Source organism: Hemicordylus capensis, chromosome 4, assembly GCF_027244095.1.
Source record: "Hemicordylus capensis ecotype Gifberg chromosome 4, rHemCap1.1.pri, whole genome shotgun sequence".
NCBI lineage: Eukaryota > Metazoa > Chordata > Lepidosauria > Squamata > Cordylidae > Hemicordylus > Hemicordylus capensis.
This window is the reverse complement of record NC_069660.1, coordinates 312644761-312652139: the sequence shown is the minus strand read 5'-3', so window position 1 is coordinate 312652139 and position 7379 is coordinate 312644761.

Genomic DNA, 7379 nt, shown 5'->3' with positions numbered 1-7379 from the left:
CGAATGATGTGTCATCTATTGGCTGATGACACCTCCTCAGCTTTGTTTCATTGCTAATTGATCTGGCAGCGCCTGCCTCAGTCTTGATCTGGTGTCTGGTGGCTGTGGTGATGATCAAACAGAAGCAAACTCTAGCCAAGGCGAAGCTAATATGTGTTGGTGACTAATACCTCTTGGGTCAAGTGAAGAGTGGCTCCATTCATTATGGAGTCTTATTAATGCTAATGGTGATAAAATAAAGTTGTGCCGTCAAGTCGATTTCGACTCCTGGTGACCACAGAGCCCTATGGTTGTCTTTCGTAGAATACAGGAGGGGTTTACCATTGCCTCCTCCCGTGCAGTATGAGATGATGCCTTTCAGCACCTTCCTATATCCTATGCCTTCCTGCTGACCAATATAGGTGTTTCCCATAGTCTGGGAAACATACCAGTGGGGATTTGAACCGGCAACCTTCTGCTTGATAGTCAAGCATTTCCCTGCTGCGCCACTTAAAGTGGTAGGCTAATGTTGATACCACTGATAAAGTACACTGCTATTGGAAATAACTTTGAAGAGGAGAGCTGGTCTTGTGGTAGGGAGCATGAATTGTCCCCTTTGCTAAGCAGGTCCACCTTGATTTGCATTTGGATGAGTGGCTACATGAGAGCATGGTAAAATATTTCCCTTAGGGGATGGGGCCATAGCTCAGTGGAAGAACATCTTCATGCTTGCAGTAGATTTTATGTTAAATCCCTAACTTCTCCAGGTAGTATTAGGTAAGGCTCCTGCCTTAAACCTTGGAGAACCACTGTCAGTCAATGTAGACTGGTGTTCCCAACCTGTGGTCCTCCAGATGTTGCTGAACTACAACTCCCATCTTCCCCAGCCACAAAAAATTACAGTTAGGGATCATGGGAGTTGTAGTTTAGCAACATCTTGAGGAGTCCTCCAGGAGGACCACAGGTTGAAAATCCCTAGTGTAGACAATATTGAGCTGGTGGTCTCCTATGTTACTAATGCTGCTGTTTAATCCTGCTATTTGCTGTTTTAATTGTGCGATCTTTTATGATGTTTTAGCATGCTGTATTGTGTTTTAGCTTGTTTTATTGTGGCTGAATGTGTTTTATTGTAAACCGCCCTGAGCAGCAGTGTGCTGGATGGGTGGGATGTGCTGTGCTCCACCTCCTTCCTTGCATATCACTGGGATAGTTATGAAAAAGGGGAGGAAGTGAATGAGAAACTGAGGAAAAAGCAACCGAGTACTGGAAACACAGAGCCAATGCTTGGCAAAGAATTATTCTGATGGTTCAGAAGGAGGCAGGTAGGCAGCAGGAGGCATCATGTTGCTCCACTGATGCCCCAATAATCTGCCCCCGGAGTAAATCTCTTTACCTTGCCTCATGGAAAAGCTGCCTTTCTTTGTATCTTGGGAGAGATTCTAGCTCATGAATGTAAGAGCCTAATTACTGTCTTGCTGGATCACACCAAGGTCCTTCCAATCTAAATCCAGCCTTCCATTTCAACCAGTTGGATTTCCCTAGATGCTCACAAGCAAGGCATGGATGGTCTTCCTCATCCCTTTAAGGGGATGGTCTGTAGCTCAGTGGGAGAGTAGCATATGCTCAGCTTGCCTAAGATCCTAGTTTCACTCCCTCATATCTTCATTTGAAGGCTCTCAAGCAGCGGGGCTGGGATTGAAAAGCCACTACCAATTAGAGAAGTTAGTACTAGGCTAGACTGACCCAATGGTCTGCCTTGGTATAAGGCACCTTCATAGGTTCATCAGAATTGCGTGCCTTCTCCCCTGCAACTGGTATTCAGAGGCATCCTGCCTCTGAGGCTGGAGGTGGCCTAAAACCCTCAGACTAGTAGCCGTTGATGGACCTACCCTCCACCAAACTCCAATTGCTTGGGTTTGGACATTCAGGTTTGGAAACCGGAGGTGAAGGGACCTCTGGTATCCTGTTCTGTATGAACCAAGTCACCACTTGATTGCGCTGAATGTATAAACTGGTGCATTCAGGCAAGAATTAAATGGTTAATATAAACTGTCAGCCTAGGTACCATAATCACCTTTGAGCCTATGAACACACCTGGGCACCTCTATAGTGGAAATTACCTCTCTGGCAGCTTGCTGCAGAATTCCAGTGATGAATGCAAAATAGACACCTGCTGAATGTCCCTGTAACTGCTGAGTGGGCCCTCCCTCCCTCCCTCCCTCCCTCCCATTGCTCTTTTCCTTGAAAGGTGCCAGCAACACATGGGCTACAGCAAGCCATTCATAATTTCATGACACTCTAAACATACACAAATGTCCTGCCCCCCCCCCCCCAACCTCCTGCCAGCCCCTGGATGTGTTCAGGATGTTCTGTTTAGTCCATGATAGATGGCTGTCTGCTCTTTGGAATCTCAGCGCTGTATATATTTCCCAAGGCAATCTGTGTGCCTTGTTTCCAAACTGCTTTTATTTCTCAAAGAGAGAGATTGTGAAGGAGTACCTCCTCTATTATTCTGGCAAAATATCGCCTACAATTAAGCGGCAGGGGAAAAAGCCCCCTTTGTGGCATTTTGCCTTTGTTCTGTTCCCTGGCTTCTCAGCAGTAGGATTACTGAACACATCTATTAAGTGGTGCATTAATTGTACGGGCACCCTGAAACTTCAGACGCTGCTTATATAAATGGAGAAAATAGGAAGGTGGGATACCAGCCCTCCTTGATTTGCCAGGGAGACTGAGAAAAGAAAGCAAAATTACAGTTCTGATGGGAATGTAAAAGGCAGGGTGGATGGGGGGAGAGAGGGGTAGTAAAGGGGTGTGTGTGTTAAAGGGCTTTTAAGGGCTCAAGCCCCAGAACTGTATTTCCCCAATCTTTATTTTGCATTTACAGCTGAAGAAAGGTTTACTGTCAGAGCACCACAGAGAGTCAGAATTCGTTGCCAAGAGCAGAGGCCACCCACTGTGTCAGTCTTTTGGGTATGCTTCCAAGTGGAAAAGAGGTCAGCCCAGAGGGATTCATCCAGAGGTCCAAGAGGCAGTAGCCTTTAAAGGCAGTCAAGACTGGTCAATCCAGACATACCTGATGATGAGAGAATGATCATACTTGGCATATTGGATGTCCATGTGCAGTGAAGTCTGAAGTGGCTTAGCACCGTGGCTGGCCAGTATTTATTTTTCACACACACACACACACACACACACACACACACACACACACACACACACACGTGCGACCCACAATTTGAAAATACTGCCAAAGAAATTGCTTGCACTGCATGGCCTCAGTATCTCTGAACATGTACAGAGTGCCTGTTTCCTCCCACTGAGTCGCTACAACCAAACACACAAATCTGCAATTAGTCTCGTTACATACAGACAGATTAATGTCAACTGACTTTGGTGAACTCCTTTACTGGAGCAGCATCTGTTTGTGTAAGATGATCTGCAAGAGAGACAGGATGATGTATGTGATTCAAATCCCAGTTTCCTGAGTTGTTATGCAACCTCTCCTGCTGTTGTTCCCCCAGCAGCTGCTATTCAGCAGCATACTACCCCTGACATGGAAGTTCCGTTCCATGTACAAAGATTCATAGCCATTGACAGATCCATCTACCATGAATGTGTCTTGTCTCCTTGGAAAGCTATCTAAGCCAGCATCCATCACCATTTCTTGTGACAGTGTGCCAAGAAATTTAGGACCGACAAAAGGAAGCACTTTTTCACACAACGTAGAATCAACCTATGAAATGCTCTCTGCCACAAGATGTGGTGACAGCCAACAGCTTGGATGGCTTTAAGAGGGGTTTAGATAAGTTCATGGAGGACAGGTCTATCAATGGCTACTAGTCTGAGGGCATGATGGCTCTAAATACCAGTTGCAGAGGAGCAACAGCAAGAGAGAGGGCATGTCCTTACCTCTTGCCTGTGGGCTTCTCAGAGGCATCTGGTGGGCCATTCTGTGAAACAGGATGCTGGACTAGATAGACCTTGGGCCTGATCCAGCAGGGCTTTCCTTATGTTCAGGGCAGTTTACATGGGTGTGCCCTATGCTCCAAGAAGCATCGTATGTGGGGATATCCTACTTTATCCTCAGAACCATTCTATGGGCTATGTAGCTTGACAATTAGGGGGTTCTGTAAGACCAGGCAGTGAACTTAATAGCTAAAAGGGAATTTCAGTTCTCCATCTCTTCAGTCTAAGACCACCACACATCAGGTTTTCCTAACACTGGGCCTCTAGACATTGTTGGGTTACAAACCCCATCACCCCCAGCCACAATGGCCTTTGGGTGATGGGATTTGTAGTCCACCAACATCTGGAGGCCCGAGATTGGCAACCCTGTGCTACACCACAACCTGCCTCTGTAAAGAAATGGAAAAGAAAAAGCTGTGATGCGCCATGCAGGTTAATGGTACAATAATCATCACTAGTAATGTATGGCTATGGATTTAGACAGTAAGCCATATTGCTGTCTTCAGTACCACAATTTCAGGATCCTTGTAAGGCAGACCAGCACAGGGGCTGCAGTGGTGGCCCTGTTACTATTTGCAAAGCCCTGTCTGGCCCTGTCTGGTTCCATGCAAGCTACACCATTCAAGTTCTTTCATTGAAGAGGACCTCAGCCATTATTTTCTCCCTCACTCATCATATTTAAACTCTGGGTCACCCCATTAATTTGATTGGCAGTAAATTCAGAGAAGACAAATGAAAGCACATCTCCACACTGTCTTAATTAATGATTGCTTTGCTGCAACATGGTGTGGTGATGGCCAGTAGCTTAGCTGGCTTTTCAAAGAGCATTAGACAAATGATTATGTTATATAGACCTACCTGCACATTCAGACAATATACCACTCGGGGTTTCCAGATGGCAATAAAGCGCACGATGTCCAAAGCTTTTGTGCAAGTTCCAAGAGCATACTTACTCACTGTCCAGACACTCCTGCAGGCTTCCACACTCTTTCTTGGCATGGTCTTACCCTCTCTACACACGCCAAGGAGGGACCTCACACAATTCCTCCAGCCCCACCTGCCAGCTCCACCTTGTATTCCAATAGGAACCTACCCCTTTCCATTCAGACTTTTCTAGTGACTGGAGAAAGGGATGAGTTATTTTAGGAATGCAAGAGCTGGTGCAGGACTCTTCATAAGTTGTTCTGGAAGTTTTTCATACAGGGATTTTAAGGCCCTTTAGTTCGCATCTCCTCTGGAATGGAGGGGGTGCATTCACATATCGGGCAGATTTGCCCCGAAGTCCCTGCGAGCTATCAGGGAACGCTTCACACACAATTTGGGGTTTTTGTTGTGCGTTAGAATGCAGCCAAATTTATATCTGGGGTTTAAAAAAATCCAATTTTTTGTGTTGGGTTTTTGGAATAACTTTGAGTTTGCTTACAGTAAAGCCTCACAGAAAACCTGTGGTAAAGCCTGCTGTGTGGAGAACTCCCTGGAACAGTGGAACAAGCAAGGAAAGGTTAACATTCTCAGATTCCTGGATCCAGATCTCCACAGGGAGAGATCTGTAAGACCTAGGCAGAATGATGCCTCACTGAGAAGGACCATCTTCTGGGGTCATGTCTGTCTTCCCAGTGGTTAATTTCTAAAACAAGAAGCAATATGGCTCATGTCTGCTCGAGTGTCTTATTTTTGGACATAGAAGTCCTGCTTGTTCATCCCGTGAATGGAGGCTGCCTGCATGACTCACTGGCAAGGGAAAACCATTTTGCATATGTTTAGAAATGCTGATCTCTGTAATATTTGCCAAGACAGAATTCTGCACTGGCACCTGGTTTGGAAACTACGTTAGGGTTGAAGAGCTGATAGGCTTGTTCTCCCTCAGTAAATAACATGTCCAGTGATAGCTAATCTAGATTGGGACTATGGCATGGAGAGGTGGGGCTTTCACCATTTGCCCTGCCATCATCCTAATCATGGCCCCAGTATATGCTATTTACTTAGGGAGGGGGGAAGCACATCAGTCCCAATAACAGACTTAATGATTCAGTTGGGCATTTTGAGTGCTTTGGTTATTTTCAGAGACAGTACCAATGCTGGTTTTTGCAGTGGCATGATCTGTGATTCACATGTAACACCCCCCCCCACTAGATAGATAGATAGATAGATAGATAGATAGATAGATAGATAGATAGATAGGGTTACAAAAGGGTTCTCCTTGGCTTTCTGCTTGCATCTACATATCCTCACATGCATAAATAGCATGAGATGGAACACAAGAAAATAGGAAGGTGCCTTAGGAAAATAGGAAGGAGTCAGACCACTGGTCCAGCTAGCTTAGTTTTGTCTACACTGACTGGCAAAGATTTTCCAGTCTTTCAGACAGGGGTTTTCCCCAGCCCTACCTGGATCTTTTTCACACAGGGATTTTAGTTCTCATCTCCTCCGGAATGGAGGGTGTGCATTCCCGTATTGGCCAGATTTACCCCAAAGTCCTGGCGAACTATCGGAGAGCACTTCACACACAATTTGGGTTTTTCATTGTGAGTTAGAGTGTTAAAAATCCACTTTTTGTGTGGCAAAAAGTCAGGTTTTTTGGGCTACTTCGAACTCTCAGTAAAGCCTCATAGTAAACTTGTGGTAAAGCCAGCTGTCTGAAAATGCGACTGGAGGTTAGGGATGTGCATGAACCTGATCGGCGTTCTATTCTTAGAACGCTGAACAGGTTCAAACCCCTGCATCCAAACCGGTTTGAACGCGGGGGCGGGGGTGGCTTTAAGGATGGGGGATGGTGCACTTAGGGCCCCCCCACACTTCCCCCTCCAGTGCTTTGTGCCTAAATAGTCTGGCGGGGTGGCAGCATACCTCCTTGCCACCCCATTGTTTCAGTGACCAGAAGTGATCGGATGTGCCGTGTGCACGTCGCATGCACGTGACGCGCACACGGCACTTCCATGTATAAAGTCAGGTTTGCCAGTGCCACTAACTATATCAACAGGTAGCTGCAGCCAGAATGTGTCCCCTGTATGGGACACCTGTATGCTTGATGTATTGGTAACTTGCATGTGCTACATTTTTAGGTGTACGCTCCGCAAAGTGGCCCTAATGGGAGCTTTCCCCCCTCTCTCTTCTTTTCAACCCCATGGCAAATAGCAGTTGTGGGAAAGGGGGGAATATGCATCAGGACTAGGGCAGCATATTGGGTTAAAGCTCCCCTTCCCTATGCCAGGCTCCAAGGGATGGGGAAACAGGCCATTAAGCCCCCAAGCACATGCTTAGTCTAATGTGTAGTCTCAAACAATCTTAAGAGTATGCCTAACACATGCCATGTGTGATGGGGTCATAGCTCAGTGTTAGAGCATTTGATCTCTATGCAGAATATCCCAGGTTCAATCCCTGGCACAGGATCATAGGAAGCTGCCTTATACCAAGTCAGAGCACTGGTCCAC